This window comes from Oncorhynchus nerka, linkage group LG27 (assembly GCF_034236695.1).
Source record: "Oncorhynchus nerka isolate Pitt River linkage group LG27, Oner_Uvic_2.0, whole genome shotgun sequence".
NCBI classification, from domain to species: Eukaryota; Metazoa; Chordata; class Actinopteri; order Salmoniformes; family Salmonidae; genus Oncorhynchus; species Oncorhynchus nerka.
In genome coordinates, this window is record NC_088422.1 from 36,645,834 (window position 1) to 36,671,642 (window position 25,809).

The following is a 25,809-nucleotide window of genomic DNA, read 5'->3' on the forward strand; positions in this document are numbered from 1 at the left end:
TTAATGAAAATATCTACCAAAAGGAGAACATGGATGTGGTTTATTTCTGTGCATGTTAAAAAAGTAAAATAAGTAGCATATCTGGATGTGATTTACAGTAGATATATCTGTCAACACAGTCATACACAATGTATAATCCTGTAATATGATTCTGGCCCGCGAGTGCAAAAATATATTCTGTGGCCCTCGATGAAAAATAATTGCCCAGGCCTGTTCTAGAAAGAGAAAGCTCTCGAGTGTGAGTGTGTGTTAGGCATGTTCTACAACTTTCTGGGTCTACTCAATGGTTACCCCATTCATGGACGCAAACTACTTCATGGACGCAAACTACTTTAGCGCCTATTGACGATAGTATCTTCTGACTTCTTCTGTTAAGAGCCCTGATAGTTGCTCTAAACATTAACACGATTCTCTTGTGGTACTGTTTTGGAAACATAAGGTTGTGTATTTTTCACATCTAGGATAAATAATTTTCAAAAAACAAAAAGGTAAATTGCCACACACCTTTATAGGGTTAGGGTTTGTGTTCCCACACGGCCATATCTCCATGTTAAAGCGTTAGTTTACGAAAGACATAAACTGCCACCTGTGCTGAAGAGGAAGTGTAGTTCGTCAACTGGAGGCACACACAGTGTATGGATCTGTGCAAAACTGCTATAGTCAGTGTATCTTTATTTGAAAGATTGTTTCTCGCTGACGTGAAAGATAAGGGGCATATCAGTATACGTTTTGAAAAATGTTTTGTATTGAAAGCGATGATTGACGTTTCGAAACATTAACACAGCGTCAGAATTGTAGTTTACGCTGAGCCAAATGTAATGGCTGAAAACCTTACATACGGAGAAGGGTTTGAGAGCTACTTGATGGTACTCCTGGCTGATCTATTTAGAACTGTTGTAAGAAACAAATAGAGGGAAATAGAGACCATGTACAGTACATTCGGAAAGTACTCAGACCCCTTGAATTTTTCCTTTAAGGCCTCATCCTAAAATTGATTTTTTTTAAAAAATAAATCCCCTCAGCAATCTACACATAAATACCCCACAATGACAAAGAAAACAGTTTTAGAATGATTTGGCAAATTAATAATTAAATAAAAAAGCAACTTCGGCAACGATTACAGCCTCGAGTCTTCTTGGGTATGACGCTAGAAGCCTGGCACACCGGTATTTAGGGCTGAGCAATATGGCCAAAATCTCATATCCCAATAACATAGCACATTTTCTGTAAATTCAATGAATAAATATTTATATAAAATGTAAAGGCCTATTTCTTATTGCATTTTGAATTATACTCAACATGTCACGTTCTGACCTTAGTTCTTTTGTTATGTCTTTGTTTTAGTATGGTCAGGGCGTGAGTTGAGTGGGTTGTCTATGTTCCTTTTCCTATGTTTTGGGATTTCTGTGTTTGGCCTGGTATGGTTCTCAATCAGAGGCAGCTGTCAATCATTGTCCCTGATTGAGAACCATACTTAGGTAGCCTGGTTTCACTTTTGAGTTGTGGGTGATTATTTTCCGTGTCAGTGTTTTGTTCCACACGGAACTGTTTCGGTTTTGTTTTTTCACGTTGGCATTCATTGCTTTGTTCAGTGTTCATTATTCTTATTGAAAATCAAGATGAACACTTACCACGCTGCGCTTTGGTCCTCTCCTTCATACGACGACCGTTACAGAATCCCCCACCAACCAAGGACCAAGCAGCGTGGTATCGGGAAGCAGCGAGATCTGGACTATGTGACAACTTGGGACGAAATAGAAAGGTGGTCGGTCGACCCAGGGAGAGTGCCGGAGCCCACCTGGGATGCTCTGGAACAGTGCGAGGAGGGATACCGGCGAATGGAGTTGGCACGGCGATCAAGGAAGCCCGAGAGGCAGCCCCAAAAATGTATTGGGGGAGGCACACGGGGAGTCTCCAGTCTGTCCTGAGCTGCCGGAGTCTCCCGTCTGTCCTGAGCTGCCGGAGTCTCCTGTCTGTCCTGAGCTGCCGGAGTCTCCCGTCTGTCCTGAGCTGCCGGAGTCTCCCGTCTGTCCTGAGCTGCCAGAGTCTCCCGTCTGTCCTGAGCTGCCGGAGCCGTCCATCTGTCAGGAGCTGCCGGAGCCGTCCGTCTGTCAGGAGCTGCCGGAGTCTCCCGTCTGTCCTGAGCTGCCAGAGTCTCCCGTCTGTCCTGAGCTGCCGGAGCCGTCCATCTGTCAGGAGCTGCCGGAGCCGTCCGTCTGTCAGGAGCTGCCGGAGTCTCCCGTCTGTCCTGAGCCAGGAGCTGCCGGAATCGCCTGTCACGCCGGCACTGCCGGAATCGCCCTTCACTCCGGAGCTGCCGGAGTCTCCCGCCTGTCAGGTGCTGCTGGAATCTCCCGTCCATTTGAGACCCGTGGCTTGGGTCCCCAGTCCGAGGTCGGCGGCGAGGGTCGTCGCTCTAAAGGGGCCACGGAGGCGGTTAAAGAGGTGGAGAAAGACTATGGTGGAGTGGGGTCCACGTCCCGCGCCAGAGCCGCCACCGCAGACAGACACCTACCCAGACCCTCCCCTATAGGTTCAGGTTTTGCGGCCGGAGTCCGCACCTTTGGGGGGGGGGGGTACTGTCACGTTCTGACCTTAGTTATTTTGTTATGTCCTTGTTTTAGTATGGTCAGGGTGTGAGTTGGGTGGGTTGCCTATGTTCCTTTTTCTATGTTTTGGGATTTCTGTGTTTGGCCTGGTATGGTTCTCAATCAGAGGCAGCTGTCAATCGTTGTCGGTAGCCTGGTTTCACTTTTGAGTTGTGGGTGATTATTTTCCGTGTCAGTGTTTTGTTCCACACGGAACTGTTTTGTTTTTGTTTTTTCACGTTGGCATTTATTGTTTTGTTCAGTGTTCATTCTTATTAAAAACCAAGATGAACACTTACCACACTGCGCTTTGGTCCTCTCCTTCATACGACGACAGTTACACAACAAATAAAAAGGTACCTACTCATATTTGATTTCTCCTTTTATTTCGAACCTTTGTGCAAATTTTCATATAAGCATGTAACAAAATATGAATGTATGAAATCTAACAAGGTAAATAGAAAACATTTAAACTATAGTTGCAAACAAAATGTATATATTTGGGTGCTTGCCTGTTTTGCATGTTATTTTGGCATTAATACATGTCACATATCAATTTGGTACCTGGGGTCGAGTGTTCGCGCCATATCAGAAACCCCTGTTTCTTGACCGTGTAAATTGGGGCCACATCTTTTCAGATGTAAGTTGTAACGGCATCTGTTATCTCCTTCCATCTTTGTGATTCTTTGCCATATGGTGTGCCGCGGGCAAAAGCCTCTTGCATCGTCTGAGTCGGGGGTTTGTTTTGAGCACTCGACTGTACTTTTTGGGGGCTCATCCATAGACTCTCGCCGTACTGTTTCACATGATTCTTGCGTAGGTGGTAAAATAGGTTAGTGATGTTTGAGCCTGTTGTTGGGACCGGCCTGCGGCATATTTTGCAGAGGACGGTTTTCTGGTCCGTGTCAGACTTGTCATACCCAAACCACGTCCATGCGACCGAAGTAGTCCCTCTTTAAGGTACGAGCTCCATGTCTCTGTGCTCTGTGTCACGTTCACTCTCCATGTTTGTTTGTGTTGCAAATTTCCTTCCATACAGCAAAGCGTCGTCCAATTGACTAAAAGTATTGGCATAGAGTGTGGTTTGCGACACAACGAAATAAATGATAAGAGCATAATGAAACGACAGACGTTTTCTTATCGTCACACGATATATATCGTCATATCGCCCAGCCCTACCTGTATTTGGAGTTTCTACCATTATTCTCTGCAGATCCTCTCTAGTGTTGTCAGGTTGGATGGGGAGCGTCCCTGCACAGCTATTTTGAGGTCTCTCCAGAGGTGTTTGATTGGGTTCAAGTCCGGGCTCTTGCTGGGCCACTCAAGGACATTCAGAGACTTGTCCCAAAGCCACTCATGTGTTGTTTTGGCTGTGTGCTTAGGGTTGTTGTCCTGTTGGAAGGTAAACCTCTGCCCCAGTCTGAGGTCCTGAGCACTCTGGAGCAGGTTTTCATCAAGGATCTCTCTGAACTTTGCTCCATTCATCTTTCCCTCGATCCTGACCAGTCTCCCAGTCCCTGCCTCTGAAAAACATCCCCACAGCATGATGCTGCCACCATCCTGCTTCACCGTAGGGATGGTACCAGATTTCCTCCAGAAGTGACGCTTGGCATTCAGGCCAAAGAGTTCAATCTTGGTTTCGTCAGACCAGAGAATCTGGTTTCTCATGGTTTGAGAGTCCTTTAGGTGCCTTTTGGCAAACTACAAGTGGTCTGTCATGTGCCTTTTACTGAGGAGTAGCTTTCGTGTGGTCACTCTACCATAAAGGCCTGATTGGTGGAGTGCTGCAGATGATTGTCCTTCTGGAAGGTTCTCCCATCTCTAGAGGAACTCTGGAGCTTTGTCAGAGTGAACATTGGGTTTTTGGTCACCTCCCTGACAATGTGGCCCTTCTCCCCTGATTGCTCAGTTTGGCTAGGCAGCCAGCTCTAGGAAGAGTCTTGATGGTTCCAAAATTCTTCCATTTAAGATTGATGGAGGCCTCTGTGTACTTGTGGACCTTCAATGCTGCAGAAATGTTTTGGTACCCCTCCCCATAGCTGTGCTTCGACACAATCCTGTCTCGTGCCTCTACGTACAATTCCTTCAACAATCATGGCTTGATTTTTGCTCTGACACACACTGTCAACTGTGGGACCTTATATAGACAGGTGTGTGCCTTTCCAATTCAAGTCCAATCAATTTAATATACCACAAGTGGACTCCAATCAAGGATGTTCTATGGAAACAGTATACACCTGAGCTCAATTTCGAGTCTCAATTTTCATAAAATATATTTTTCTTAAAATAACTTTTTTTTCGCTTTGTCATTATTGTGTGTGTAGATTGATGAGGACAATGTAATCCATTTTAGAATAAGACTAACATAAGAAAATGTGGAAAAGGTCAAGGGGTCTGAATACTTTACAAATGCACTGTATAAACTCATCTGTCGTTTGCAGTCAAAGATGCATCCTTTTATCAAACTCAGCAGACAGAGACAACTGCCAGACAACAGGCACCTGTCTCCCCCCAGAGTCTGGTTCTTCAAGGTTTCTTCCTATCTAGGGAGTTTTTCCTTGTCAACTGTGCCTTTGGATGTTCTCTGTGGGTTGTATAGTAGTTGGTTCTTTAGTCTTGGAGTAGCTCTCAAACTCTAGGCGGCATTCTGCCTACTCCCTTTTATAGCGCTTCTCCCACGACTGGCTCATGTGGACAACAATCCCGACACTGTTTTACGTTTAGAGAGGTCAATCATCACTGCTTGTGATACGACTTTTGAAACATATGACCCTTTTCTTTAAATCACCGAGAAAGAATCCTTAAAATAAAAAAAATACACTTGTAGCAGTTTTGCAAAGATCCATCTAAACAGCTATGAGTGCCTCCATCTGACGAAACTACACTTCCGCTACTCTTCCCGAGTTACACTGACACAGTTGTTTGGGGCGTGCTAGATAGCTAATTATCACAGGTTGCTGACTCTTGTCTTCCATAAACAATCACTGTAACATAGCGATATGGCCGTGTGGGGACACTTACACCTATCAAGGTGTGTATCAATGTAACATTTTGTTTTTTGAAAATACTTTCTCGCTGATATCTTGCTTCCAAAACAGTACCGCAAGCGATGGTTGTTAATGTTCAAATTGAGTGTTGCTGCTTTAACAAAACTCCCCCATACATAAGACGTCTTCATCCAATTACTTATGTGTAATGGAACTGAGAGTCATGATCAAGGACAGGTCTTGGGCATGCCCGTTTATAATGAACCCTTTTCTATTTAGCCATTGAATTGTACAACTTTGTTGGTAGACATTCCAAATGCAACAGTAATTGTCAGCCACTAGATGGCGTTATTCCCCATAATGAAATGCACCATACACCAGCAAGGAGATCAGTGGTGAAAGTCAAACCTTCTGTAGCCTACCATCACTGCCCTGTAGATGGCTTGCTTATACAAGTTCTGCACCACAGCAGAGTAGGTTGGTGCACTGAATGCCTGGTTATGCTGAAAGGCGGAGAATGAGAGCTGTGTGTACCCAAGTCTACCTCTCTGTCAGGAGCCAGATACAGCATAGACTACCGTACGCAGGGAGCCGCACTCACTGCTGCTTGCGCTCTCTAATTATTGCCTAAAGGGGACTGGAATACTCCCTGAAATCTCACGGAAAGACGAGATCAATTTCGCTACCCAAACGAGGAAGAACAGCTGGTAAGTTTGATGTGTTATTCTTGATAATTGTGATATTTACCTGTCCGTTGAAGTATCTATTTGAGTTGTGCCATATTGGTCAGGTGACATGACATGAGACGTTTCAGCAATTGCTGGCAAAGGTGTTTTTGTCAGTCGAAGATTAAGCGGCTACCTTGTAGGGCAAGGACGTGTTAAATTACTAAAATAGTCAAGCCTGGAAATGCAACATAACATAACCTTGACCCCGTTTCGTGACCACCAACTAATACAGTGAAATGTTGATGAGAACACCAGGACTTGTTTACCAATGGCCTGCAAAAGAAAACATTTCAGTGCACCCCAATTTATAAGGCTAACTTTAATTTATCTTCAGTATGATGGCAAGGTTTACTGCTAGCTGTTGATGTGCTACTCTGAGAAACAGTTTATTCAGAAAAGTGTGAAATTACGTAATATTGCGAGGAAGTGGCGCCATGGTGTTAGCCTTCATGTAGCAATAGCTCAAGGTATCAGTTCTTGAACACGTTACAGTTGCCATTGGTGATTAATAGGCTAGACTCTCATATTGATGATCACAGGGTTTGTGCTGAATAGCCCATTTCTGTTGTTGATTTCTGGAAAATAAGCCTACCAATTTACTGGTGAGATCCATTATGTTATCAATATTGGCGAGGTTGGGGACCTTTCTGAGTGTTCCATGGACTCTGGGAAGCCTGGGACTTTTCAACACCTGGCATCCTCAGGGATACACACACTATATAATACTTTTTAGCAGGTCACCTTAATGGATTCTGTAAAGTCCGCTCCGCGTGGAAGAGATGAAAAAATGGTTGTCTATCAACAATAATGACAAGCCACCGGGGTCTGACATTCTGGATGTAAAATGACTGAGGACAATATTGCTACTCCTATTTGCCACATCTTCAATTTAAACCTACTAGAAAGTGTGTGCCCTCAGGCCTGGAGGGAAGCTAAAGTCCTTCCGCTACCCAAGAATAGTATATTTACTGGCTCAAATAGTCGACCAATCAGCCTGTTACCAACTCTTAGTAAACTTCTGGAAAAAATGTTTTTTGACTAGATACAATGCTATTTTACAGTAAACAAATTGAAAACAGACTTTCAGCATGTTTATAGGGAAGGACACTCAACAAGCACGGCACTTACACAAATTACTGGTGATTGGCTGAGAGAAATGTATGATAAGATGATTGTGGGGGCTGTCTTGTTAGACTTCAGTGCAGCTTTATCGATCATAGTCTGCTGCTGGAAATAACGTATGTGTTAAGGCTTTACACCCCCTGCTATAATGTAGATAAAGAGTTACTTGTCTAACAGAACACAGAGGGTGTTCTTTCATGGAAGCCTATCAAACATAATCCAGGTAGAAGCAGGAATTCCCCAGGGTAGCAGTTTAGGCCCTTTGCTTTTTTCAATCTTTACTAATGACATGCCACTGGCTTTGAGTAAGGCTATGTATACGGATGACGCAACGCTGTACAAGTCAGCTACTACAGCGACTGAAATGACTGCAACACTTAACAAAGAGCTGCAGTTAGTTTCAGAATGGGTGGCAAGGAATAAGTTAGTCCTAAATATTTCAAACTAAAAGCCTTGCATTTGGGTCAAATCATTCACTAAACCTCAATTACATCTCGTAATGGATCATTTGGAAATGGGTAAAGTTGAGGTGACTAAACTTCTTGGAGTAACCCTGTGTTGTAAACTGTCATGGTCAAAACATATTGATACAATAGTAGCTAAGATGGGGGAGAGGTCTGTCTATATTAAAGCGCTGATCTGCCTTTTTAACAACACTATCAATGAGGCAGGTCCCTCAGGTCCTAGTTTTGTCGCACCTGTACTACTGTTCAGCCGTGTGGTCAGGTGCCACAAAGAGGGAAAATTGCAGTTAGCTCAGAACAAGGAAGCACGACTGGCCCTTGGATGTATACAGAGAGCTAACATTAATAACATGCATGTCAATCTCTCATGGCTCAAAGTGGAAGAGCGATTGACTTCCTCATTACTTGTTTTTGTAAGAGGTGTTGACAAGCTGAAGGTACCGAGCTGTTTGTTTAAAATACTAGCACACAGCTCAGACACCTATTCACACCCCACAAGACATGCCACCAGAGACATGCCACCAGAGGTCTCTTCACAGTCCCCAAGTTCAGAACAGACTATGGGAGGCACACAGTACTATATAGAGCCTTGACTACATGGAACTCTATTCCACATCAGGAAACTGTTGCAAGCAGTAGAGGGCACACACTTGGTGTAGTTTGAATTCTGTAATGAATGTATTGTAATATTTTTTTAATTGTATAACTGCCTTAATTTTGCTGGACCTTGGCAGCAGCTAATGGGGATCCATAATAAATACAATTTGTTTTATTTACAGTAGGATATAGAATTTGACCAATAGGGAACTTCCTCTTGCGTTCGTACATGCCTGTGGTTGGTTACACACAGCCCTTTTGATTTCTTGTGAAAAAAAAACAATTACCACAGAATTTGAGCAATGGCTGTAGGCGTACTGACCAAATATGAACTACTTTTCAACGTTGATGGACATCCGGTGTCGGTTTGTGCTCAGTGGGTGAGGATGCTTGTTACAGTAAATGGAAAGAGGGTAGGTGGTAGGTGTCGGTAAGAGCTGTGAGAGGTGACATTAACCGGAGAGAGAGAGAGAGAAGATTGAGAGGGAGGGGTTGTCCAGACTGTTTTCAGTCTTGCTTTTACCAACAGTTATGAGCTGAACATAACAGTATGCCAGTGGAAGGACAGTAGCAGGTGACCCAACTGTGATTTGTGACTACAATGATTGATTTCCCATTATAGCCAATGGTAATTTCCATGTAAAAGGACCCATGAGCACCAATGTGAAGTTTTTTGGAGCATATCAAATGTGGTGTCAAATTAAAGCTAAGAGTCTATAGTTTTGGGAAATGAAGGGATATATATGTTTTTGAACCATTTTCAATCCTAAAATTAGGAATAAGCAAAGGCTTTGATTTCTTTTCACACAGATGGAAAAGGGGTCTTTAAAAACATTTTCTAAAAAAAGTCTTAAAAGGTAATAGAAATGCATCAAACACAATAATGTTGAAGGCCCCTGCCAACTAATATCAACATGTATATTTCGTTTTGCATAAATTATTAGCCTACTGTAAGTTTAAGAAATATTAACTAGTGTCTTGTCATTTTGTTACCAAAAACCCACATATCTTTAAGATATTTTAAAAATGTTCTTCCTTATGAGGGAGGATTCTGAAAATTCACAGACGTAACAAGGGTTGTTCCATGTCTTTTCAGCAAAACTGATATTACCAGGTTCTGACCACTAGATGCTTGTAAATCTGTTTCCAACTAGCTTGAATTTTATGCGGCATAGTTGTCAAACCTCTACTTTGAAGAATCTCAAATCTATTTTGATTTGTATAACACTTTTTTTGGTTACTACATGATTCCATATGTGTTATTTCATGTCTTCACTATTATTCTACAATGTAGAAAATAGTAAAAAATAAAGAAAAACCCTGGAATGAGTAGGTGTGTCCACATATTCCTTTATTAAAAAATAATAGACTTTTAGCTTTCATTTGACACCCAAATTGACATGCTCCTATGTAGGGCACATTTTGGGGAATATTCAGAAGTGGAAACTTTCCGTGTGAGTTAACGGGAATATATGCAAATTAATATTAATACTATTTAAATGTAGATGTTTGCATTGGATATATTTATCATATCATATGGAGGCAGAAACATATACCTTTTACCTTATCATAAGTAGACTTAATTGCAAATGTATTAAATCCTTCCAATAGAAATAAAAAAAACAATTAAGTTACGAATACAACTTTAATTAAATGAGTTGACTCTTCACATGGGAGGATTTCACTGAACAACAAATGAAAGGGAATATTGAATGATCCTTCGCATCTCCCAAAAATGTTTTCAACATACATCTGTAAAATTATAGTTTAGAAACTAAAGCTTTGGTCTTCCTCTCAGGCTTCCATGTCTTCTCCCTGGACCTCCTCAATGTCTCTGAGGCCTCATCTTCACTGTCACTTTCCAACCTTGTTGATGATAACTCATTGTCAGACCACCAATTTTTCAACCCTTGTATTGGTCAGCCTGTTGCGTACTTTGATGTGTGTTTTTCCAAACAAGGACCAGTTGCACTCTGAGGTGTCTGATGTTGGTGGGATTTGGAGGGTGATGGAGGCAACAGGGGAAAGAGCCTGAGATCCACAAAGTCCCTTTCACCAGGTGGCTGATGAGATATGTTGGGACGATAGATGCCATATTGCGTTTCCATCTCAAAGCCCTTGCTGGGAAGTGTACTTTGCCAGACTGCCAAGAACCTTGCCGTCATCCAGGCCAAGGTGGCGAGACACGGTAGTGATGACACCATAGGCCTTGTTGATCTCTGCACCAGACAGGATGCTCTTGCCAGCATGCTTGGGGTCCAACATGTACGCTGCGGCGTGTATGGGCTTCAGGCATAACTCTTCATGCTTTTTAATGTATTTCAGAACTGCAGTTTCCTCTACTTGGACCAACAGGGAAGTGGGCAGGGCCGAACGGATTTCTTTGAACATCAGACAGGATGGCATTGTCTCCCTCAATCCGTGCAATGGCTACTGCTATAGGTTTCAGGCAGCTTACCACCCTCTTCCAAAATACATTATACAGGAGGATCCTCTTGAAGGGGCTGTCCATATCGGCAGACTGTGATATGGCCATTTCTTGGAGAGACTGTCAAACATGATGGCCACACCACCCCAACGGGTGTTGCTGGGCAGCTTCAATGTGTTGCTCTTATTCTTCTCACTTTGCTTGGTGAAGTAGATTGCTGCTATAACGTGATGACCCTTCACATACCAAACCATTTCCTTGGCTCTCTTGTAGAGTGAATACATTGTTTTCAGTGCTATGATGTCCTTCAGGAGCAGATTCGATGCATGAGCAGCACAGCCAATGGGTGTAGGACTCCTCCACTTTAGACCAAGCAGCCACACATCAGATTGTGCCTGTGTCATTTTCCTGTAAAGATGAAAAAAAAAAATACAATTCCATGTACAGATAAATAGTTAAGCAGTTAGATTAAACAACTCCTTTGTAAGATACATTTTTAAAATGAAACATGTATGGAAACGGGTGAATTAACACTCCTCAGTTAGCAGTCTCAAGCAAGCTAAAACCCACATGGTAGCAAAAACTAACTAGCAGAACTAGCAGAAAGTTAGAAATGCTGTAGGCTACTATTTACAAGTTAACAAAAAATCATGTATGTCAAATTAAATATATTCACCCCACCCAGTATTGTAAATAAGACTTACCAGAAAGCATGTAGTCCTTGGCTCAGACAGTGTAGTAGTGTGGGCTCAATAGCATCTCATTAGTGTGCAAGATCTTGAGAATCAGTTGTACATGTGATGGAAAAGTGTACTGCACATATGATGGAAGAATGCACTGTGCATGCAGAGGGTTACAATTCTATTGAATTGGGGATAGTTTAACCAAAATATGTCACAAGACCTAGATTTGCCTTATGTGTATCCCACAAAAAGGTTCACTGTTATAAGCTAACTTTTTTTGATGAATTTAAGCTAAATTCATCAACAACTCTACTCCTATGCAACCCTACTCCTATGAACTGCACATGGTAGTGCTCAAGGGTTCTTTTAATAGGAAATGCCCGAGTGCACATACAGTGTTTTTCCACATGTTACCTTACAGCCTTATTCTAATATGTATAAAATATTTTTTCCCTCATCAATATACACACAATACCCCATAATGACAAAGCAAAACATTTTTTTAGAAATTTTAGCAAATGTATATAAAAAAACAGATCCCTTGTTTATATAAGTATTCAGACCATTTGCTATGAGACTCGAAATATGATCTTGTGTGCGTCCTGTTTCCATTGATGTTTCTACAACTTGATTGGAGTCCACCTGTGGTAAATTCAATTGATAGGACATGGTTTGAAAAGGCACACACCTTCTCTATATAAGGTCAGAGCAAAAACCAAGCCATGAGGTCGAAGAAATTGTCCGTAGAGCTCTGAGACAGGATTGTGTCGAGACACAGATCTGGGGAAGGGTACCAAAATATGTCTGCAGCATTGAAGGTCCTCATGAACACAGTAGCTTCCATCATTCTTAAATGGAAGAAGTTTGGAACCACCAAGACTTTTCCTAAACTGAGTAAATGGGGGAGAAGGGCTTTGGTCAGGGAGGTGACCAAGAATCCGATGGTCACTCTGACAGAGCTCCTCCAGAGTTCCTCTGTGTAGATGGGAGAACCTTCCAGGAGGGAAACCATCTCTGTAGCACGCCACCAATCAGGCCTTTATGGTAGAGTGGCCAGAAAGAAGCCACTCCTCAGTAAAAGGCACTTGACAGCTTGCTTGGAGTTTGCCAAAAGGCACCTAAAGGACTCTCAGACCATGAGAAACAAGATTCTCTGGTCTGATTAAACCAAGATCGAACTATTTAGCCTGAATCCCAAGTGTCCCTATTTAGCCTGAATGCAAAGCTTCACGTCTGGAGGAAACCTGGCACCATCCCCACAGTGAATCATGGTGGTGACAGCATAATGCTGTGGGGATGTTTTTCAGTGCCAGTGATTGGGAGACTTGTCAGGATGGAGGCAAAGATGAACAGAGCAAAGTACAGAGAGATCATGAACCTGCTCCAGAGGGCTCAGGACCTCAGACTGGGGTGAAGGTTCACCTTCCAACAGGACAAGGACCCTAAGCACACAGCCAAGACAACGCATGAGTGGCTTCGGGACAAGTCTCTGAATGTCGTTGAGTGGCTCAGCCAGAGCCTGGTCTTGAACCCGATCAAACATCTCTGGAGATACCTGAAAATAGCTGTGCAGCGACGCTCCCCATCCAACTTGACAGAGCTTGAGAGGATCTACAGAGAAAGATGTGAGAATCTTTCCAAATACAGGTGTGCCAAGCTTGTAGCGTCATCCCCAAGAAGACTCGAGGCTGTAGTCGCTGCCCAAGGTGCTTCAAGGATCTGAATATGTAAATGTGACATTTCTAAAAACCCTGTTTTTGCTTTGTCATTATGAGGTATTGTGTGTAGATTGACGAGGGGAAACCATTTTAGAATAGGTCTGTAACGTAACAAAATGTGGGAAAAGTCAAGGGGTCAATACTTTTCCGAGTGCACTATTCAGTGACGTACCACACTGGCCTAGTACAGACTCCACAATCTTAACTGTGTTATATTCAGTGTTTCCTGACAGCCTGAGTAGGAAAAACTCCGGGCCCTATTAGGCTATATAGCCGATGACTCGGCCCTGGCCTAGCTTATTACTAAGGCATAGTTTTTTTCTGTTAAGGTCACATGGTCAGGAACAACTCTTAGTTATGCTAATTTAGTCAAACATGTAGCCTCACTCACTGCCCAGGACATTAACAGGGCTCTTTGCACTAGTGTGCTACATTCCTCCCCAGTGCTGAGAGCCGCTAGCAGACAGACCATCCCCTACTGAAAGTCACTCTGTAATGCAGAAAAACACTGGGCTGGATGTGTGAAATACAGTGCAATCGGAAAGTATTCAGACCCCTTGACTTTTTCCACATTTTGTTACGTTACAGCCTTGTTATAAAATGGATTCAATAGTTGTTTTTCCTCAATAATCTACACAAAATACCCCATAATGACAAAGCAATAACTTTAAAAAAAAAGTATTGTTGCAAACTGAAATATCACATTTACATGAGTAGTCAGACCCTTTACTCAGTACTTTGTTGAAGCACCTTTGGCAGCAATTACAGTCTTCTTGGGTATGATGCTTCAAGCTTGGCACACCTGTATTTAGGGAGTTTCTCCCATTCTTCTCTGCAGATCCTCCCTCTCAAGCTCTCTCATGCTGGATTGGGGAGTGTCGCTGCACAGCTATTTTCAGGTCTCTCCAGGGATGTCCGATAGGGTTCAAGTCCTGGCTCTGGCTGGGCCACTTAAGGACATTCAGAGACTTGTCCGGAAGCCACTCCTGCATTGTCTTGGCTGTGTGCTTAGGAACCTTCACCCCAGTCTGAGGTCCTGTGCCCTCTGGAGCAGGTTTTCATCAAATATCTCTCTGTACTTTTTCCTGACTAGTCTCCCAGTCCCTGCCGCTGAAAAAACATCCCCATAGCATGATGCTGCTACCACCACGCTTCACCGTAGGGATGGTGCCAGGTTTCCTCCAGACGTGACGCTTGGCATTCAGGCCAAAAAGTTCAATCTTGTTTTCTTCAGACCAAAGAATTTTGGTTCTCATGGTCTGAGAGTCTTTACCGACACAGGATGTGATCATGCTGGATCAAGGTTACTGGAAGATGCTTAGAGTCATCCCTCAAGGAAGTAGACAAAACCAGAATGCCATCTTGGTCTCTTTGTTGTGTGCTGGGTTTCCTCTACTGATCACAAGAACGGTGAGCAAAAATCGCAGAACCACACGGGGGGGACCTAGTGAATGACCTGCAGAGAGCTGGGACCAAAGTAACAAAGCCTACCATTAGTAACACTACGCCGCCAGGGACTCAAATCCTGCAGTGCCAGACGTGTCCCCCTGCTTAAGCCAGTACATGTCCCTGAAGTTTACTAGAGAGCATTTGGATGATCCAGAAGAAGATTGGGAGAATGTCATATGGTCAGATGAAACCAAAATATAACTTTTTGGTAAAAACTCAACTCGTGTTTGGAGGACAAAGAATGCTGAGTTTCATCCAAAGAACACCATACCCACTGTGAAGCATGGGGGTGGAAACATCATTCTTTGGGGCTGTTTTTCTGCAAAGGGACCAGGACCACTGATCAGTGTAAAGGAAAGAATGAATGGGGCCATGTATCGTGAGATTTTGAGTGAAAACCTCCTTCCATCAGCAAGGGCATTGAAGATGAAACGTGGCTGGGTCTTTCAGCATGACAATGATCCCAAACACACCGCCCGGGCAACAAAGGAGTGGCTTTGTAAGAAGCATTTCAAGGTCCTGGAGTGGCCTAGCCAGTCTCCAGGTCTCAACCCCATAGAAAATCTTTGGAGGGAGTTGAAAGTCCATGTTGCCCAGCAACAGCCTCAAAACATCACTGCTCTAGAGGAGATCTGCATGGAGGAATGGGCCAAAATACCAGCAACAGTGTGTGAAAACCTTGTGAAGACTTACAGAAAACGTTTGACCTCTGTCATTGCCAACAAAGGGTATATAACAAAGTATTGAGAAACATTTGTTATTGATCAAATACTTATTTTTCCACCATAATTTGCAAATAAATTCATTAAAAATCCTACAATTTGATTTTCTGGATTTTTAAAATTTCTTCTCATTTTGTCTGTCATAGTTGAAGTGTACCTATGATGAAAATGACAGGCCTCTCTCATCTTTTTAATGGGAGAACTTGCACAATTGACTAAATGACTAAATACTTTTTTGCCCCACTGTACCTAGAATCGCTGTCTCTAGCAAGCTTGTATGACTGGCTGGGGTTTGAACTCGGGTCGACTGCACTCCACTACACTGTTAGCTCGCTGAGACCACTAAGCCTAGTCGTTAGTTTAAGGATCGAACACGAAGTCTTCAGGTCTCAGGCAACATTACTCATCATCTAGGCTTGGTTCCCATACCATCTCCACAAGGCTAAGTTCAAATAAACGGTGTCAGGAGATGTTTTCCCTGTGTTGGATGTCTCGAACAGAGCTTGATTAGCAATCTCTGTCCGTTAGTTTAGCATTTTGCTTGTACCTTAACCTGTTTTGGAACAGTCACAAGGTGTCATGGAGAAAAATGGGTCCACTATGGAAACCTAACAATGGAAAAGGGGTGCAGTGTCATGGATGAAAATGGGTCCGTGTCGCCTTGACTTTGTGATGAGCTTCCCGTTTCCTACTGATTTGACTGTTAGGTGGAGGTGACCAGCTCAGGGTCAGGTTAGTGTGGCACTGTGGGTTTGAATGGGAAAGCAGCTCATGCAAATCGCGTCCCCTTTGACAAATATCACCAGAGCAACAGTTGTGTTCTGTCTGGCGCTGTTCCTGTCCTCATTCTGATATAAGACTTGCCAGAGCAGAGCCACGCCTGCCTGCGACATTGTCATATTTTACAGCTGGATAGGGATTGGAGATGCTCGTACCTGTTCACCGAAACTCATAATAGTTATTCTCTGTCTAACCTAACAGGCTCAATTGGTGCCATGTATATTTGACAGACAGCGAGCCAGTTGGTGGACGAGATTATTCTCTCAGACGGTTATAGGCTTCTGATTTAGGTTTGCCTATTTATGTGCTATAGGCTTTCTTAATGTGCATTGTTTCAGAGGTAAAATCATTTTAAAGTCCTGACCATACAGGGTTGTAACCATCATGACAGTTCTTAGTTTAAACATTGATGAGTGACTGTGGTCTGAATTCTGTCTGTATGCAGCAAAACCAGCTTTTACGCTATTGGTGACTCAGAACTACTGATGTCACTTATTTTCTCTGCTGCACACAGGATGAATAGGAGAAAGATTACAATCAATATAAATGTTCTTCAGTCCGAAGGTTTGAGTGTGTTCCTGGGTCAAAGAGCATCATCAGACAGTCACACTGTACTACTCAGGCATATTACAGTACACTGAAGGAGTGATGGGGGTTGTTTTTCCAACAAAAAACACAAGAAGATTTCGACACCCACCATCTCAGATTGTACTGAAATCTTTTCTGTTAGAAACCGATAACATTACCATTCCTGCAACATTATTTTGTTGAAATATAATTTGATCTCTGAGAAATTAAGAATTTATTGCATCCAATTTGGCCATTCTTTATTTATAGGATTCATATAATATTCAATAAATATAGTACCTAACACCTGATTTAGATAATGACCATTGGTCGTTAAAGTTGTTAGGTTTATGTCCCATCCTACATCCTGATATTACCAGATTCTGGCCAGTAGATGGTGCTGTTCCTGTTATTAGGTAGGGTGTCCACCTATTCTGTGGGTGAAAGGGCGCTTTGGTGATTTCAATTTCACTTCCTTATGTTCTAAAATACATTTTACCAAGACAAATGTGATTCTTCATGTTCTGAATCGTTCAGTGGGGTATTTCTCTAACATAGCATTAATATTATATAAAAATAGTCACATTTTGTAGCCTAAAACATCCGATAATAAGCACCGTGCAGTTTCTCACCTCAACTTTTGGAGGATTTAACATGTTAAGGTGGTTGTCTGCAAAGATGTTTTTCTGTGGGTCGCAAAAAGCTAAATTGACATGAGCTAAAATTAATGTAAAAGGCTTTGAAAATACAAAGCTTGTGGTACTGTAGGCTCAGTGTTCCATTGACATTTCACAGAGATACACTTGTTGTGAGAAATCTTCAGAAAATGGTGACAGCTATGCTTTGGAGGGGGAGGGGCAGGTATACTACACGGACACATACTGGCAAAGATATTCAGCTGACAGGCAGACGGGAAGAAGTTTCTGATTGACAGAGGGAGGTATTTTTTTTGCTTTAATATTGCAGCTGTATTGTAGGTTCTATCAATGTAATTGTCTGCATCATTTCCAATCCCCCATATATATATTTTTGCCTTCTGTATTATTTTTCCTCTAACCTTACCACCCCTCCCCTAATTGGAGTAAGCTAATGGACAACAATACCAGAGCTTCTACTTCCAGCTTTTACATACGACATACATTTTACGAACACTGTATATTTTACATGAGTTATTTATATTTTTAGTTCATTTTTTTGTCCCACCCTTCAGCTACCCTCAACCCCTCACATCTATAGGTGCAAAAAAAACAACCCTGGATTGTAAAATAACGTTATTAACTGGTTCCCATGCTTTTAAAAGAACGGTTCTGTTCTGGAACAGTATTGATCACTTTCATTCCCGGTTCAGATTCTGTTCCTTAAAAAATTTAGTTATTTTCCAGTTTTCGGTTCCCTGAACCGGCTCCAACCCCTGCTCAAAATCGATATATACACTACATGATCAAAAGTATGCTCTTTGAACATCTTATTCCAAAATCATGGCCATTTAATATGGAGTTGGGTCCCCTTTGCTGCTACAATAACTGCCACTCTTCTGGGAAGGCTTTCCACTAGATGTTGGAACATTCCTGAGGTGACTTGCTTCCATTTAGTACAAGTGCATTAGTGAGGTTGGGCACTGATGTTGGGCTATTAGGCCTGGCTCGCAGTCGGCATTCCAATTCATCCCGAAGGTTGAGGTCAGGGCTCTGTACAGGCCAGTCAAGTTCTTCCATACGGATCTTGACAAACCATTTCTGTATGGACCTGGCTTTGTGCACAGGGGCATTGTCATGGTGGAACAGGAAAGGGCCTAACCCCAAACTGTTGCCACGAAGTTGTAAGCACAGAAGCGTCTCTATGCTGTAGTTTTTAAGATTTCCCTTCACTGGAACTAAGAGGCCTAGCCCGAACCATGAATAACAGCCCAGACCATTATTCCTCCTCCACCAAACTTTACAGTTGGCACTATGCATTTGGGTAGGTAGCGTTCTCCTGGCACCCGCCAAACACAGATTTGTCTGTTGGACTGCCAGATGGTGTAGCGCGATTCATCACTGCAGAGAACGTGTTTCCCCTACTCCAGAGTTCAATGCGGGGGAGCTTTACACCACTCCAGCCGATGCTTGGCATTGCTCATGTTGATCTTAGGCTTGTGTTCAGCTGCTCAGCCATGGAAACCATTTCTTGAAGCTCCCGACGAACAGTTCTTGTGCTGACATTGCTTCCAAAGGCAGTTTGGAACTCGTAGTGAGTGTTGCAACCGAGGACAGACGATTTTCACACACTGGGCATTTTCGCACTTGGTGGTCCCGTTCTGTGAGCTTGTGTGGTCTACCACTTTGTGGCTGAGCCGTTGTTGCTCCTATACATTTCCACTTCACAATAACATTACTAGCAGGGCAGACATTTTACAAACTGACTTGTTGGAAAATGTGGCATCCTATGAGGGTACCACGTTGAAAGTCACTGAGCTCTTCGGTAAGACTATTCTACTGCCAATGTTTGTCTATGGAGATTGCATGGCTGTGTGCTTTATTTTATACATCTGTTAGCAATGGATGTGGCTGAAATAGCCAAATCCGCTAAATTGAGGGGGTGTCCACATACTTCTGTAAATATACTGTATCTTACTTTTGGGTCATTCTATGAAAATGGTGGCTTTCCTGTCCCAGCCTTATTCACCAGGAAAAACACTTAAAAGTGTGAGATAATGACACAAAGAAATATGTTTTTGTTTTAATTGGTTGTTTCATTATTAATTAAACATATGTAAGACAGTTATTTTGCAAACATTGTTTTTGTATATTGTTGAGCACGGTCAGTACCATGAAATTGGCTTGTCCCTCGGATCAGGAGTCATGGTTTGAGTAAAAAATAATAATAATTCTCCCTCCTTTTAAATGTCATAATACAAAGGAAAGTATTATAGTTATTTAGTGGACTACTTAAAAAACTATAATATCAAATAAATATTACAAATAATTTACAAGTAATAGCTGTCCATACATTTCATGTCACTGATGTTAAAATGTGTAAAAAACACGACTTTGAAAAAATGCAACATCCTTGCCAAATTCTTCCTGGGTCAAAGGTTCATTGGAGACCGGACTGTTTTGAAAAGCACGTGGTGTGCACTCTCTCTCTTCATATGTTAACAATTTGATGATTAACTTGGTAATGCGAGGATTTAAGATGTGTCACTCTGATTATACAGATTATAGTAAAGGAAATTGAAATATGCAATTTAATCAATCCTTTTTATAAAGTAATTTATTTACAATTTAAGAAATGTGGTTTGAGCTACAGTGGCCGCCATCTTTGATAGGCCATCTTGTCTGCAGATTTGTCACTGGTGTTATTGTCACTGGTGTTACTGTTCTTGCTGGTAACACCAGTGACATGATGATAACGCCAGTGACAATCAATAACACCGCACAAAAATTCTCAAGGTAATGTTTTATAAAACCCTCAACAATTATATAAAAAAAAGAATTATTAGCATTTTATTACTGTTTCAATATTGTAATCACATAATATGGCTTTCCTTTTGATAGATATGGCGAAATGAGGTGCTGCTGAAAAGCAGACTGCAGACAGCGCAGGGAAGTGTTTACTTGTTCACTGTTTCATATGCTAATTATTTGAATTTGAGGCACAAAACGAAAGCATTGATTGCTGTCATACCTTGTCCATAGACTGCTAACACAGTAAGGAAACCAATATTTTAGTTCGTAACTATCCCTTTAAGTAGACCTACACAATATTTGTCACATGGCACGAGAATTGCTATATATATTGTTTTAACAAGCTACATAGTTTTGTGGATAGGCGTGACAGAGTAGGAAATTATTTGTAATGAAAAATATTATTAATATATTGATCAAATTTGTTTGAAATAATCTTATGTTTGTCATTGGTTTCACATTGTGTCACTAGTGTTACATTGCGTCACTGGTATTACTGTATGGCATATTGGTGTTCTAGCATCAGAGTTTCCCAATTTAATTGAATATGTTTTTTTGTATCTAGCTAACTGTTGCTACATTCATTAGTAAACATTTTAAGGATATGATCATTCAATTTTGTTGACTCAACCTAAATTATTTCTAATGTTTAAAAAAAAAAGCAATAAAATGTCAGACAATATAACTTTACACACGCATGTTTAAAGTAAATTATTTATCATCCAAACAATGTTTTAGTATTATCATGAACATTTTCTCCTTTTGATTATATATGCAAATTGTTTGTATGAGAAATGACATTCTAGAAAGCCTGAATTGTCATCTAAAATATAGGTAACACCAGTGACAAAGGTAAGCACAAGCATTTTGTTTTATAATGTAGTAAAAATATAAAAATATGTTAAGCTGTCATTTATATTGGTAAGGGGTTAACTATTATCTGACTAAGTTTAGATTTTTAAGAAGTTATGCTTGTAAAAGTTGGCTGTTCAAAAAGCCACCATTTTCATAGAATGACCCCTCTATATTGTTTATGTCCTCCGGATTCAAAAAAGAAAGATGAATTCAAAGGTGAGCCTGTCATTTAGCCTTAATTCTCGCACAGCATCCAGCGTAACTGACTCAATGCTATTTTCCAGATTTTTGACCACTTTTCTTTAGCCTCCATTGATTTAGTCATCCTAATATTGGTCATCCAACAAGGGTAAAAACTCTTAACAACTTTTGAACGGATTATGATAACCATATCAGCTTCTTTTACACATTGGACAAAATATAAACATTTGACACCCTATATTAAGTGAAAAAAGTTTGATGTCAAATGGTAATTCACCCAAATTACAAAATTACATTGGTTTCCTTACTCTGTAAGGATAATCAGCTAACAAGTGCTCAGTATATGTGGGAACTCCTTAAAAACTGATGGAATAGCATTCCAGGTGAAGCTGGTTGAGAGAATGCCAAGATTGTGCAAAGCTGACATCAAGGCGAAGGTGTTCCTTTTGCCTTGACCCTATGTGAGAATGCTATTCATTGACTACAGCTCAGCGTTCAACACCATAGTACCCTCAAAGCTCATCAATAAGCTAAGGATCCTGGGACTAAACACCTCCTTCTGCAACTGGATCCTGGACTTCCTGATGGGCCGCCCCCAGGTGGTGAGGGTAGGTAGCAACACATTTGCCACGCTGATCCTCAACACTGGAGCCCCCCGGAGGTGTGTGCTCAGTCCCCGACTGTACTCCCTGTTCACCCACGAATGCATGGCCAGGTACGACTCCAACACCATCATTAAGTTTGCAGACAACACAACGGTGGTAGGCCATATCACCGACAATGACGAGACAGCCTGTAGGGAGGAGGTCAGAGACCTGGCCGGGTGGTGCCAGAATAACAACCTATCCCTATGTAACCAAGACTAAGGAGATGATTGTGGACTACAGGAAAAGGAGGACTGCGCACGCCCCCATTCTCATCAATGAGGCTGTAGTGGAGCAGGTTGAGAGCTTCAAGTTCCTTGGTGTCCACATCACCAACAAACTAGAATGGTCCAAACACACAAAGACAGTCGTGAAGAGGACACGACAAAGCCTGTTCCCCCTCAGGAAACTAAAAAGATTTGGCATGGGTCCTCAGATCCTCAAAAGGTTCTACAGCTGCAACATCGAGAGCATCCTGACTGGTTGCATCACTGCCTGGTACAGCAATTGCTCGGCCTCCGACCGCAAGGCACTACAAAGGGTAGTGCGTACATGGCCCAGAACATCACTGGGGCTAAGCTGCCTGCCATCCAGGACCTCTACACCAGGCGGTGTCAGAGGAAGGCGCTAAAAGTTGTCAAAGACCCCAGCCACCCCAGTCATAGACTGTTCTCTCTACTACTGCATGGCAAGCGGTACCACAGTGCCAAGTCTAGGACAAAAAGGCTTCTCAACAGTTTTTACCCCCAAGCCATAAGACTCCTGAACAGGTAATCAAATGGCTTCCCGGACTATTTGCACTGTGTACCCCCCAACCCCTCTCTTACTCTGCTGCTACTCTGTTTATCATATATGCATAGCCACTTTAACTATACATTCATGTACATACTACCTCCAATTGGCCCGACCAACCAGTGCTCCCGCACGTTGGCTAACCGGGCTATCTGAATTGTGTCCCACCACCCGCCAAACCCCTCTTTTACGCTACTGCTACTCTCTGTTCATCATATATGCCTAGTCACTTTAACCATATCTACATGTACATACTACCTCAATCAGGCCGACTAACCGGTGTCTGTATGTAGCCTCGCTACTGTATATATCCTGCTGTTATACTGTTATTTTTCACTGTCTTTTTACTGTTGTTTTTATTTCTTTACTTGCCTATTGTTCACCTAATACTTTTTTTGCACTATTGGTTAGAGCCTGTAAGTAAGCATTTCACTGTAAGGTATTGTATTCAGCGCATTTGACAAATAAACTTTGATTTGATTTGGCTACTTTGAAGAATCTCAAATATAAAATATATTTTGATTTGTTTAATACTTTTTTATGATTCCATATGTTTTATTTCATAGTTTTAATGTCTTCACTATTATTCTACAATGTAGAAAATATTACAAATAAAGAAAAAATCCTTAAATGAGTAGGTGTGTCCAAATGTTTGACTGGTACTGTATATTATTTTGGATATGAAGTGTGAAAATGCTGACTTGCACTGGATTTGTACCACAAATGCTAAACAAAACCAAAGCATGTGTTGCAGTCATACCTTGTCCATAGACTACTTACAAGGTAAGGAAATTAATATGTAATTGTGTAATTTGGGTGAACCATCCCTTTAACATTGTGGCTGAATTGAAATAATAATAGTAATAATAGCAGGAAAAGCCATCTAGGGGTCACAATCTGGTAATATCCAGATGAGTTCTCTGAACAGGGAAAAAACACCAAATTCACTGGGAATACATTACATAGGATGAAGAAACAATACTCAGATCCACAGCTCCATACTACTTGTCAGACATAGAGAACTGACACTGTATACTGTTTGTTGGGTGGGATTGGCGTGGGGTCCGTGGGTGGCTTTTGACCATTTCTTTGGATTCCTCGTCTGACTCATTGTTAGAAAAAAGTTTAGTACAAATCGGATTTAGGTTACTATATTTGTTGAATATTATATGAATTCTATACATTAAAATGGCCAATTTGGGTGCAATCAATTTGCTTAATTTCTCAGAGATCAAAATATGAAAAAGAAAGTGTTGTAGGAATGGTAATCATATCGGTTACTAACAACAGAAAATATTTCAGAACAATCTGAGAAGATGGGTGTCGTGGCTTGTTGAAATGACAGAACGACCCGATAGGTACATAGGGCCATAATGGCAACCATGAAAGTCTCATTTGAGACATGGTTGCGTAACCCGTGGGTAGGTGGGCACTGAATACTTTCTTTCCTTGTCTAGATAAACCACTGCTGCCTGTGACACTCACGATCTGACTGACTGGCTGGCTGGCGTGCCCTTGTCCTTATGTGGGGGTTGAAGAGGTGGAACATTGGTTTTAGATGTCCTGATATAGAGCTAGCAGCGTTTTGTTTTCATAATGAAATCAGGCACTTTGCTCCTGATTGTTAGTGTATTTTGTGTGAACCATCGCAGTCCTCCTCCCTCTGAGCTGTTTCTCTTTCTTTTCATTCTCTGTCGTCTTTTCTGCAGTCCGTGCATTTAAACATTATGTTCAACTTCTCAGTTGCACCATAGTGTTTACAGGTTGACCACGAGTTACAATACTACTGTTCCATTCTGTACTTTACTACCCATTACTACCTTTTAACGGGCATACATGTACGTACTGTTATGTGCAGTCGCTGTGTAAAGGCCCAGTTTTCTCCTATGTATGGAAGATTCATTGCCATGAAGAGGAATAACCTTGGAGGCAAGAGGGGGAAAAACTCCCCAAAGAATGTTGTGTTTTTTTTGCATTGTGGGTTGTTTACACATCCAGACTTGGGCAGCTTCCAGACAGGAGCTGAGGGTTCGGCCTCCATGGCAACAATTCCTTTCTTTAAGTGATGGAATTATTTGAGTTTATCAGTTTACTTTTCCACTTGGGGAAACAAACAATATCGCTGGCCTTGATTTCAGGCAGGAAACAGGTGGTTTTGAAGGCTTCTTTTGTCTTATCACTTATAGTCTGATGTCTTGTGTTTGACTCCTTATTCACTTCATAGAGACCTTGTTTAGGCTCTCCTGTACTCTGATCCATTGTGCAGAATGGTGTGTTTTTGTTTTTGTTATCTGTTGTGTTGCGGCCATTCACTAGGCAGGCTGAACCGTCAGCAGTTGTGTGTGTGTGTTCACAGGCTGAGGGGCTGGCACCTAGCAGATGTCAACCTGATAGCACTGGGCACTCTTTATCCATCACCCTCTTTGTTCTATGAAATGTATTTGATCGCGCAAACTAAAGGAATTTGCAATGGCTGCAATACTGCGGATTACAGTAAATATACAAATATACCTAATGGCCATAGGCAGTTCTTTTCTCTGAGCTCAGTTGATGTGCCACTGCGGAGGGCTGAAACGTCTACCCATAATCCTGTATTTACAGACTCCATTAATCAGACCCACTGATGCATATAACAACTCTAAAGTAGTCCTCTGAAATACACATTACATGTAATCGGTGTTTCTATAAGGAGTACATATTATGCACTTGGAAATGAAATGAATTTGAAAGTGTTGGGTTTGATGTAGTTCAATAAAATAGAATTAGATCAGATAGACATATGGATGGGCTTGATAAACCAGCTTCACTGTTAGATTTGACTAAGTTGATGTCAGAAGTTTACATACACCTTAGCCAAATACATTTAAACTCAGTTTTTCATAATTCCTGACATTTAATCCTAGTAGAAAGTACCTGTCTTAGGTCAGTTAAAATCACCACTTCACAATTCACAAGTTGGGTGAATTTTGGCCCATTCCTCCTGACAGAGCTGGTGTAACAGTCAGTTTTGTAGGCCTCCTTGCTTGCACATGCTTTTT

General features: G+C 41.8%; 1 protein-coding gene across 1 annotated transcript in view; it reads left to right on the forward strand.

Annotated features, from left to right (window-relative positions):
- The first annotated feature begins 6,030 nt into the window (after positions 1-6,030).
- LOC115111705 (phosphatidylinositol 4-phosphate 5-kinase type-1 beta-like) overlaps positions 6,031-25,809 on the forward strand; it is a 90,478-nt gene continuing 70,699 nt past the window's right edge. The window contains exon 1 of the mRNA XM_029638045.2: positions 6,031-6,282. The gene's annotated coding sequence lies outside the window, so the exon portion shown is untranslated. The remainder of the gene's footprint in view (positions 6,283-25,809) is intronic.